Source organism: Lepisosteus platostomus, chromosome 5 (assembly GCF_059453375.1).
Source record: "Lepisosteus platostomus isolate fLepPlt1 chromosome 5, fLepPlt1.hap1, whole genome shotgun sequence".
NCBI lineage: Eukaryota > Metazoa > Chordata > Actinopteri > Semionotiformes > Lepisosteidae > Lepisosteus > Lepisosteus platostomus.
Window position 1 is genome coordinate 69,212,896 of NC_142615.1, and position 12,767 is coordinate 69,225,662.

General features: G+C 46.4%; 1 protein-coding gene across 2 annotated transcripts in view; it reads left to right on the forward strand.

Annotated features, from left to right (window-relative positions):
- Positions 1-12,767, forward strand: part of LOC148671947 (uncharacterized) — a 206,332-nt gene that overhangs the window by 180,352 nt on the left and 13,213 nt on the right. The gene's annotated exons all lie outside the window — the stretch shown is intronic.

A 12,767-nucleotide genomic window follows, 5' to 3' on the forward strand; every position in this document is an offset into this window, starting at 1 on the left:
CTACTAATAATAACACTAACAATACTAATACTCTACTAATACTACTGATAATGATAATACCAGTAATAATACTAATACTACTACTAATAGTAATAACACTACAAATAATACTACTCATACTAGTAACAATCTCCTTCACACAAGAACTGCACACATGGTGTACAAATCAGATGACTGGAGAGTAATTTCCAACGGTGATAAACACAAGGAATAGAACTGACCTTGTTGGTTTCCCTAAAAACACTACAAGTCCTGTCAAAGACAGGATATGCTCCACTAGAATTGTTGTCTGTTTAGGGTTCTGTAGCATTCCAGATTATGTTGTGTTTGTGTGTGTGTGTCCCAGTGTGTGAGATATTGCTGTTTGATCTGTGCTGTGATGTGGTTGAGTCTGGGTTGTGGTGCTCTAGCAGTGCTGTCCTGAGGCCGGTTAGTGTCGGTGTGGCTCAGGTCGGTGAGCCTCAGGACCAGCTGGCTCAGGGGGCTCTGTTTTGGGCTCAGCTCTTGGCTCAGCAGGGCTTTGTGGTGGTAGGAATTTTGGTCGCTGTTTTTTAGGTGTAGCCAATACTTTAATATTCTTTTCTGTATGTTTATCAATAGTGGGTACTGGACTAATTCGGCCCTGCACCCGTTGTTAGGAGTTTTTCTTTGCACACGGAGGATGTTTCTACAGATCTCCATGTGCAGAGTTTCTGTGGGGTGTTTGTCCCATTGGGTGTAATCCTGGTCTGTGAGGGGACCCCACACTTCACTGCCTTTTAGGGCAACGGGATGGATTACACTTTCAAATATTTGGAGCCAGATTCTTGTTGGTGGGTTGATGTTGAAGAGCCTCCTTCTTATTGCGTAGAAAGCCCTGAGTGCCTTCTCCCTCAGTGCCTTCACTGCCAAGTCAAAACTCCCAGAAGAGCTGATGGTGAGACCGAGATATGTGTAGCTGGATGTGTGCTCCAATGTGTTGTTGTTCAGTGTGAATTTGTACCTGTTTCCCTGAGGTCTGGCTTTCTTCTGGAAAACCATAACTCTGGTCTTGTCCAGATTGACTGTCAGTGCCCAGGTCTGACAGTACTGCTCCAGCAGTGCCAGGTTCTGCTGCAGCCCCTGTTCTGTGGGCGACAGCAGGACCAGGTCATCTGCGTATATCTAATTCGTTGATATAGATATTGAATAGTGTTGGGCTCAGGCTGCAGCCCTGTCTCACCCCGCGGCCTTGGGTGAAGAATTTAGTCCTTTTGTTTCCAATTTTCAATGCACATTTGCTCTCTGAATACATTGATTTAATTATGTCGTACACTTTGCCCCCTATGCCACTTTGGAGTAGTTTATAAAACAATCTCTCATGCCAAATCGAGTCAAATGCTTTTTTGAAATCGACAAAGCAGGCAAAAATTTTCCTTTGTGTTTTTGGTGGACGTGTTTGTCTATCAGTGTGTGTAGGGTGTAAATGTGATCAGATGTGCGGTGATCTGGCAAGAAGCCAATCTGACTTTTACTCAGGACATTGTGTTCGGTAAGGAAGGCCAGTATTCGTGTATTTAGGATACTGCAGAATACCTTCCCCAGGTTACTGTTCACACAGATGCCCCGGTAGTTGTTGGGATAGAGTGTCTCCACTCTTATAGATGGGCGTGATCAGTCCTTGGTTCCAGGCCTCGGGAAAACATCCAGCTGTCATGATGAGATTGAGGAGTTTGAGCAGGGCTTGTTGCAACTTTGGGCTGCTGTGTCTCAGCATCTCGTTGATGACTTCATCATGGCCACAGGCTTTGCGTGGTCTGAGGGCCTGGAGTTTGTCCAGTAGCTCCTGCTCAGTGATTGGGGAGTCTAAGGGGTTTTGGTTGTCTTTGATAGCCAATTCCAAAATTTGAGTTTTTCAAAAGTGGTTTTGGTCTGATTGATTTGTATTCGGGAGATTTTCAAAGTATGTTTGCCAGATTGTTCCATTTTGGATGGCCAATTCTTCTGGTTTTGATTTGTTTAAGTTGTTCCACTTCTCACAGAAACAGTTCTGATTTAGTGACTCCTCAATTTATGCAAGTTGTTTGTTTATGTATGCGTTTCTTTTCTTTTTCAGCGTGTTTGTAAAGTTTTACCATGTCACAGTACCTGAGTTGCAGATCTGTGTTGTGTGGTTGTCTGTGTTTTTCATTTGAGACTTTTCGTAGTGCATTTCTGATGTTTTTGCACTCTGTATCAAACCACTTTTCTTTTGCTTTTGTTTTTTGGTAGTTTTTTTTAGTTGTTTTTAGCTTAGATTTTGATGCTAGTTTGTGGAATAGGTGATTTAGTTTTTGTGTGGCCAAGTTCATCCCTAGTTTGTTGGTTTGATATGGAGTGTTTAGGAATGTGTCCATCAGTGTCTGAATTTTGTCTCTCATGAACCTGTCTCTCTCTCATGCCCTGCAGGCTGACCTGTCTCTCTCCAGGTGTACCTGTTGTACAGACTGACCTGTCTCTCTGCTCTCTCCTGTCCCCAGGTGTACCTGTCGTACAGACTGACCTGTCTCTCTCCTCTCTCCTGTCCTGTAAGCTGACCCGTCTTTTCTCTCTCCTGTCTCCTGTCCTGCAGGCTCACCCGTCTCTCTCCTGTCTCCTGTCCTGCAGGCTCACCCGTCTCTTCTCTCTCCTGTCTCCTGTCCTGCAGGCTCACCCGTCTCTCTCCTGTCTCCTGTCCTGCAGGCTCCTCGTCTCTCTGCTCTCTCCTGTCCTGCAGGCTCCTCGTCTCTCTGCTCTCTCCTGTCCTGCAGGCTCCTCGTCTCTGCGCCCAAGTGTGCTGGAGAGACGCGAGGGCTGCGTGATCGGACCTCAGCGGCTCGTGGACAAGCGGACCTGCGTCACTAACGGCGAGGAGGAGAAATGACTCTGCTGCTCGCTCGGCGTGTGTGCGCGGAGGTTCTCACGTCTGTCTGTTTTAATGATCTCTCATGTCGTGCGCGTGCGTGTCACTGTTCACACTACAGAACAAACAGGTTGCCCCGGAACGGCGATCGATGTGAAACTGGCTGTGATCGTGGCGCCCGCAGTCGTGACGCGGCCCGGCTCCCCCCGAGCGCTGGTTCTGCGGTCGTCCGCCCAGCCCGGTCCGGAAGGTGGCTGCTGGAGGCAGGGGAATGATCTGGGAGCTGGCGGGGTGTCGGAGGGGACAGGGGAGCACAGAAGGTGCTAGAAACTTTTGCTCCACCAGTTTGAGAGGGGGCAGACTGACCCCTCCAGGACCAGGACTGGACACACTGACTGACCCCTCCAGGACCAGGACTGGACAGCCCTGCTGCAGGCAGACACACTGACTGACCCCTCCAGGACCAGGACTGGACAGCCCTGCTGCAGACACACCAGGGTTTACTGGCATCTCCATCAACAACCTCTTTTGTTAGATGATTGTTGTTAGCTTTTTTTTATTTTACTATGTCTCTAGTGTAATAATGGAATTTTTTGACAGCACCTTGACAGTTTAACAGAGAGGACTGCAGACTACTGACGAACAGGGCGACATTTAAGTTTTAATTCCACATCAGTGCAAAGTCCAAAAGGACCCCGGCCATCTCTCGGTGGAGGTGGGGCTTCCAGCACATACAGGGAGCGAATCCCTGAGCTCTTGGCTCAGGGGACCACAAGGGCCACCGACTGCAGAAGAGGCCTGGAAAAAAGCAGGAAACCGCTGCCGTTCGACGCGCGACACCAAGAGCACAGTAGGTTTCGGCTCTATTTTTTCACAGCTCCATGGTCGCCCAGGTCAGGCGCCCCGCGTGGTAGCTGTCAGAGAGGGAAGGGCTTAGAATAAGAAGACGAAGAGGAACAAAAGGGTCAAGCAGCTACAACGTACCGGTAGTACATTAGTGCATCGCCACAGACGCGGACCTGCAGTTCTGCTCCAGTTTCGGTTACAGTAAGGTTTACGTGCAAAGACCAAATAAATGCATTTCTGCTCGTTGCCCAAACCTAAGATTTGTTGTCAAAATTAATGCTTGGTTTCAAGGCGAAACTGTTTTTAAGAGGCAGGACAATTCAGCTGAAGGGATTGATTTCTTCCTGCTATCCACTTGTTAAAGAAGAAAAATTCAGAGTTGCTCAAATTCAAGACCAGTACGTCTTCCTCTGCAACTCCACAGATGTTGACCTCCAGTTCTGCTCCTGTTTCGGTTACAGTAAGATTTACGTGCAAAGACCAAATTCAAACAGATTGTATAATGGTACATAGATATCGTTTTATAATGCACAATGTTTTATGGCTCCAGTGGAGCCTCATACCTGCTATGCCAACAATAAAAACAATGATCTTTGCACTTTTATCTGTCCAGCTGATACGGCTGTTAAGAACAGAATGTCAAAACGCAGCATTTTATCAACATGATCAAGCCACGTTGGTGCATGACTTTGAAATCATGTACAAAGGTTGTGATGTTAATCATTTAACATCTCTGTGTTAGGTTTGATTTCAGTAACGAACCCAGGCTCCAGAGCTATGTCGGACTCAGAAACCATCGAGGTGGCCACACTCGGACGCCCCTTCCAGCTGGGGATGCTGTATGACTGCCGATTCCAGGTGAGAGATTCACACTAAGGTGACCTGTCTCCAGCTGTATGACCCTGACAGACACACTGATTCCAGGTGAGAGACTCACACTGAGGTGACCTGTCTCCAGCTGTACGACCCTGACAGACACACTGATTCCAGGTGAGAGATTCACACTGAGGTGACCTGTCTCCAGCTGTACGACCCTGACAGACACACTGATTCCAGGTGAGAGACTCACACTGAGGTGACCTGTCTCCAGCTGTATGACCTTGACAGAGACACACTGATTCCAGGTGAGAGATTCACACTGAGGTGACCCGTCTCCAGCTGTACGACCCTGACAGACACTCTGATTCCAGGTGAGAGATTCACACTGAGGTGACCTGTCTCCAGCTGTATGACCCTGACAGACACACTGATTCCAGGTGAGAGACTCACACTGAGGTGACCTGTCTCCAGCTGTATGACCTTGACAGAGACACACTGATTCCAGGTGAGAGATTCACACTGAGGTGACCCGTCTCCAGCTGTACGACCCTGACAGACACACTGATTCCAGGTGAGAGATTCACACTGAGGTGACCTGTCTCCAGCTGTATGACCCTGACAGACACACTGATTCCAGGTGAGAGATTCACACTGAGGTCACCTGTCTCCAGCTGTATGACCCTGACAGACACACTGATTCCAGGTGAGAGATTCACACTGAGGTGACCTGTCTCCAGCTGTATGACCCTGACAGACACACTGATTCCAGGTGAGAGATTCACACTGAGGTGACCTGTCTCCAGCTGTATGATCCTGACAGACACACTGATTCCAGGTGAGAGACTCACACTGAGGTGACCTGTCTCCAGCTGTATGACCCTGACAGAGACACACTGATTCCAGGTGAGAGACTCACACTGAGGTGACCTGTCTCCAGCTGTATGACACTGACAGAGACACACTGATTCCAGGTGAGAGACTCACACTGAGGTGACCTGTCTCCAGCTGTATGACCCTGACAGACACACTGATTCCAGGTGAGAGATTCACACTGAGGTGACCTGTCTCCAGCTGTACGACCCTGACAGACACACTGATTCCAGGTGAGAGACTCACTCAGAGAGACTCAGAAACTCCATCTGGCTCCAGTCTGGCGCAGTGTCGTCCCCTGGCGTTAACCCACAGTGGACACTCCATCTGGCTCCAGTCTGGTGCAGTGTCGTCCCCTAGCGTTAGTCCACAGTGGAACCTCCATCTGGTTCCAGTCTGGTGGCGTGTCGTCCCCTAGCGTTAACCCACAGTGGACACTCCATCTGGCTCCAGTCTGGTGGCGTGTCGTCCCCTAGCGTTAACCCACAGTGGACACTCCATCTGGCTCCAGTCTGGTGCAGTGTCGTCCCCTAGCGTTAGCCCACAGTGGACACTCCATCTGGCTCCAGTCTGGTGTCGTGTCGTCCCCTAGCGTTAACCCACAGTGGAACCTCCATCTGGCTTCAGTCTGGTGCAGTGTCGTCCCCTAGCGTTAACCCACAGTGGACACTCCATCTGGCTCCAGTCTGGCGTCGTGTCGTCCCCTAGCGTTAACCCACAGTGGACACTCCATCTGGCTCCAGTCTGGTGCAGTGTTGTCCCCTAGCGTTAACCCACAGTGGACACTCCATCTGGCTCCAGTCTGGTGCAGTGTCGTCCCCTAGCGTTAACCCACAGTGGACACTCCATCTGGCTCCAGTCTGGTGCAGTGTCGTGCCCCTGGAGCAGTTGGGGTGAAGGGCCTTGCTCAGGGGCCCAATGGTTTTTTGTCTGGCTTCTGTACTTGGTAGATCCATACGCCGGTGAAAAATGAAAAATACCTTTCCTCTGAGTGACCTGTTGTGCTCTATTTCTGGGTGACCTTGGACATCATCCATCTCTACGAACGGTGTTGACTTCTGACGATTCTTGTGCACTCTCCCTCACCTGTATATAAAAGCACACTTCAGTCACCTGCAGGCGCGAGGCCCTGCTGACGAGAGACGCTCTGGTCCTCAGGTACGGGGCTGTGAAAGAGCGAGAGGCTGGAAGTGGGGCCTGCTCCTCCTCTCTCTCTCCCCCATGTGCGCTCACAGGGTCGGTCTCTCTGAACGTGCCGAAGACGGGCGGAACTCAACACCCCTGCCTGGACGATGAGAGGAATAACAGGCAATCAAAACACTTAAGGACACCGACCGACTGACCTTGCCGAGACCGTTCATGAGGTTTCAGACCGAAGTTCAGGAGGAAGGCGAGAGCCGCCGCTCGCCTGCGCTCGTCAGTCTCACACTCAGCACATCTCACACTCCTTCACCGCAGCAGCTCAATCCTCTCCAGCGCACTCTTTACAGTCCAGCTGCACCACGGAGAGGAGACCCAGGAACGCCTGAGGGGCGACGGAGAGGAATCCACTGTCACACACAGCAGTGACACGGGCACACGCAGTCACATGGGGACACCACAAGGGAACTCACAGCAGATGATCGCACGACGGCATCGCAGCTGAAACACGGGGTCGAGCCCCGAGAATTTCACAAGGCACTCAAAGCCCATCAATCACTCTCTTTTCTTGAGATCACATGTTAATGGAGGTTCCAGGAGAGAACATCAGAGCAGGAACAGGATACCCCCGTCCCCACAGTGTGACTGTTCCCGCCAGAGCCCACAGACCACACTCACTCCCCAGCACAAGTCCTGAACTGGAAGACAAGAACCGGGGCAAACCAGTAAGTTACTGCTGATCACTACTTAATAAACTTCAAGGTTTAACAGACAACCTGCAGATCTCCTGTTTTTGGTTTTTATATCGTTTTTGTGAGTCACACATCCAGAACACCCTTTCATAACGCATCTGTACACCCTGTTCTTGCATTTCTTTGGTTTAGTTTCTGCTCACTTCCCCTGGAGTGAAACACGCCTCAAAAAAAATGTTTATAAAACTTTCATTTCTCTTTACCTGAACTCAAATAAACCTGCAAGAACACGTCATCATACAGAGCTTCAGCACAGCGTATTTCCTGTCACTTATTTTTATACCATATTACTGTATTTGAGGTGTCATCTGAACCGAAGCAAACCTCGAAAACACGTTTTTACGACATTATTTCTGTCGATTTTAGCAGTGGTGATGCAAACCTCCAATATAGACGGTTTGAAAATGTCGTCTCTGTTCAGCTGAAGTGCAGCAAATGTGTGAATCGGTTTTTAGTTCAGTTATTGATCAAACTGTTTCTATCAGCCCTGGATCTGACATGAGCCGCAGCGAAACCGGAGCCACTTCGACACACCGGTATCCTACAATTTCATTAAAAAACACTTGATATTTACTTCAGGGGGAGGAAATACAAATATCAGCTAAACAAGCCGGCTAGTCAAAGAAACAGCACATTAAAACCAACAAAACTACAATTTCACTCAAAATCTCAGACGTCAACTGAAATTAAAGTGGTCTTCGAGATCAGTTCAGTGAGCTCAATAATAAACTTTTACCAACAGACCCACAATTTCACCACAAACACATGGAGCTTGTGTCTGTGAAGGTGAAGTGTGAGACGATTCTGTCATCAGGAGGGAGGGCCACAGCAGTACAGCAGAGAGAGCCATCACTGTTACCCACATACTCTCACACCGGTCCCATGTAGAACTGCTGTATTAAACTGTCTGGTGAAGAGACGCGTCTGAGACTTCTCATGATCAGGACAGGTCACGGTAAACATGCAGAAAGTGATGGTGAATTCTCGTTTCGCCTTTCTCTTATTTACTCGTTGTCAAACATACCAGTCTGTGTTATTGTGCGTTTTGAAAAGTGGTTGTCGATTTCTTTAAATGTTTCATACAAAAATGCTATTTGGAGAGTAACTAGATATTCCCCTTGACTGAGGATGTGTACAGTCATCCATCAGGACTGGTACATTTAAAAATGACGGGAGAGAGCGCCACCTACAGGCGAAAGGCCACATCACAGCAGCAACGTGTGAACAATAAGACTTTTACACCCAAAAACCACAACATCTCCACAACCCCATAAGCACAATGATAAAGACACTTTTACACAATTTCTCCACAAACCCTCCATGAGCACAATGATAAAAATACACTTTTGACACAATTTCACCTCAAACACCCCGAGCTCAATGATAAAGACACTTTTACACAATTTTACCACAAACCCCGCGAGCTCAATGATAAAAAGACACTTTTACACAATTATAACACAAAGCCCCTGTGCTCAATGATAAAAAGACACTTTTACACAATTTCACAACAAACCCCCAAGCTCAATGATAAAAAGACACTTTTACACAATTTTACCTCAAACACCCCAAGCTCAACGATAAAGACACTTTTACACAATTTCACCACAAACCCCCCGAGCTCAATGATAAAGAAACTTTTACACAATTTCACCACAACCCCCTTGAGCACGATGATAAAAAGACATTTTTACACAATTTTACCACAAACCCCGCGAGCACAATGATAAAAAGACACTTTTCAAATTTCACCACAAAGCCCCCGAGCACAATGAAAAAAGACACTTTTACACAATTTCACCTCAAATCCCCCGAACTCAATGATATACACTTTTACACAATTTCACCACAAACACCCTGAGCTCAATGATAAAAAGACACTATTACAATAAGACACTTTTACACAATTTTACCTCAAACCCCCTGAGCTCAATGATGAAGACACTTTTACACAATTTTACAATGACAACGACTTTTATACAATTTTACCTCAAACCCCCCGTGCTCAATGATAAACACACTTTTACACAATTATACCTCACACCCCCAAAGCTCAGTGATAGACACTATTACACAATTTTACCTGAAACACCACGAGCTGAATGATAAAAACACACACTTATATCACCACTTACCTTGGTGGTGGTGGAGGGGAGTCCTCAATCTGTAAAGCACGTAGAGTGGAGTGTCCAGAAAAGCACTATATAAGTGTAAGCAATTATTAATATTACACAATTTATTCCAAACACCCCGAGCTCAATGATAAAGACACTTTTACCACAAACCCCCCGAGCTCACTGATAAAGACCGTTTCACACGATTTCAGCTCAAAGCTTTCAAGCTCAAAGATAAAAAGACACTTTTACACAATTTCACCACAACCACCTCGAGCTCAATGATAAAAAGACACTTTTACACAATTTCACCTCAACCCCCCCGAACACAATAAGACACTTTTACACAACTTTAGCTTAAACCCCCGAGCACAATGATAAACACTTTTACACAATTTCACCACAACCACCTCGAGCTCAATGATAAAAAAACACTTTTACACAATTTCACCTAAAACCCCCCGAGCTCAATGATAAAAAGTCACTTTTACACAATTTCACCACAAACACCCTGAGCTCAAAGATAAAGACACTTTTATACAGTTTCACCACATCCCCCTCAAGCTCAATGACAGACACTTTAACACAATTTCACCACAAAGCCCCCGAGCACAGTGATAAAAACACACTTGTACACAATGATAAAAAGACTTTTACAGAACTTTATCACAAACCACCCGAGCACAATGATAAAGACACTTTTACACAATTTTACCTAAAACATTGGGAGCTCAAAGATAAAAAGACACTTTTTACACAATTTGACCTCAAACCCGTCAAGCTCAATGATAAACACTTTTAAACAATTTCATCACAAACCCCCCGAGCTTAAAGATAAAAAGACACTTTTACACAATTTCACCACAAACACCCTGAGCTCAGTGATCAAGACACTTTTTACACAATTTCACCTCAAACCCCCCGAGCTCAATGATAAAACGATTTTTGCACAATTTTATCTTCAACACGCACATCACATTCTCTCCACTGCACATATCATTTCCATACCTCCTCCCTCCTCATCCAACTTCTCTGGTTCCCTTCTCTCCAGCTTCTCTCTTCTTGACTCAGCATCCCTCAACAAACTAGTTACACGCATGAAACCCACTACATCTATTTTAGATCCCATTCCCACCACTTTATTCCAGTCCCGTTCTTCTCTCTGTCCCATTGTCCTCAATATTATACATGAATCCATGAGCACTGGCGTTGTACCAACAGTCCTCAAAACCGCTGTCATTACCCCCTTGCCAAAAAAGCCTAACATGGCTCTCGACAATCTTAATTTTCACCCCATCTCCAACTGACCCTTTCTTCCTGTACGTCTAGAACGTGCTGTCACACTCCAGTTACATCACCACCGATCATCGAATAGCTTCTGATTCTGGTTCCCTCTCTATACTCATCCTTCTTGATCTCAGTGCTGCTTCTGACACTGTTGACCATGACATCTTACTTTCTCATCCTGAGACTGTGTTTGGAGTTTCTAACACTGCCCTCAAATGGTTCAAATCTTACCTCACCAATCGCTGTCACTTTGTCTCTCTCAATGGGTACAGGTCTGAAATTGGTCTTGTCAAGTCTGGTGTTCCTCAGGGCTCAATACTGGGCCCCTTGCTCTTCAGCATTTACATGTTCCTACTTGGTCAGCTTTTAAGATCACATGGCCTCAGCTTTCATTTTTACGCTGATGATACTCAACTATACATCCATACCAAACCTGACACTGATGTGGCTGTCTCTATTCTATCTAATTGCATCTCTGACGTAAAAAGTTGGATGACTCAAAGCGTCCTTCATCTTAACTGCGACAAGACTGAAGTCATGCTTATTGGCACCCCCCATCAACTTCGTAAAGCCAGTCCTGTAACTCTGTCTGTAGATGGCTCTGTACTTGAGCTTCAGTCAAAATTGAAAAACCTTGGAGTGATATTCGATTCTGGCTTAACATTCGACCCACATGTGCAGCATATCGTCAAAACATCTTTTTTTCACCTCAGAAATATCGCTAGACTACCCCCTATGCTATCACTAACTGTGGCTGAAAAGCTGATCAACACATTTGTATTCTCTCAAATTCACTACTGTAATGCTCTACCTGCAGGGGTATCAAAATCTACTCTGAACAAACTGCAGTCTGTCCAAACCTCAGCAGCCAGAATCCTGACCAGGTCTGGTGCAAGTGACCACATCACTCCTATCCTGGAGTCCCTGCACTGGCATCCAGTTAAATTCTGTGTGGACTTTAAAATCCTCATGCTCACCTGTAAGGCTCTGCATGGCTTGGCACCTCAGTACCTGTCTGAACTATTATCGCCCTACTCCCCACCTCACAACCTTCGCTCTGCTAATTCTGCTCTCCTTACTGTCCCCCAAACCCCTCTACACTCTTGGGGTGACAGGACCTTCTCCTGTTCTGCCCCCAAGCTCTTTAACTCTCTCCCCAAGGATATCAGAGGGTCACCTTCTCTAAACTCCTTCAGATCCAGACTCCAAACCCTCTTCTTCAGAAAAGCCTTTACTGAACTGGTTCCATTCTTCACCCCTCTGCTCTTCTTAGTACCACCTTCCAAAGTCTCCTCTGTGTATTGTAATTGTGTTTTATCTTGTGTATTCTTCTTATTTATTGTTATTGTCATCCTGTAAAGCGCTTTGAGAAGCCACCTTTAAAGGCGCTATATAAAATAAAGTTTAACACCCCGAGCTCAATGATAAAAAGACACTTTTACACAATTTCACCTCAAACCCATCACACTTACATCACCAATTACCTCGGTGTTGGTGGAGGGGAGTCCTCGTATCCTGTAAAGCGCGTTGAGTGGAGTGTCCAGAAAGGCGCCATATACAGATTCAGCCACGCAAATCATTACGTCATACCGCGGTACGTGATTGGCCGGCCAAAATGACCGACAGGGGCGCTCGTGGTGCGTTGGTCGGTCGTGGAAAGATTTCATCATTTGATCTCTTTACTGTGCACATTTTAATCTGCTTAGTATTGAATATTTATATGGAATTTTACCACTAAAGGGAAATTTTAGTAGTTGAGCATAAAAGGAAGAGGAGCATAACGCATCTGAAGGTCATAAACGATATTAATTTAGGAACATAAACATATTATGTCTCGGTATTTTAAAGAAAAAAGACACACCAGTCTTCCATTTCTCCCTGAACATTTTAAGCATCAAAGTCTTACATGTGGTTATTTGGGAAATGTTTTCACGTGCTCCTTTCCCCCTCTGACCATGATACCGGACGTTTATACAGTAGACAGCGCTCTGTGAGAGAAGTGACAGTTTCAAGCTTGTCTGCGAAGACGCTCGATACCGGAGTAAACAAGCACACTTTTAGAACTGGGTTAATAGGGAGTATAAGATGGAAGCGCTTATC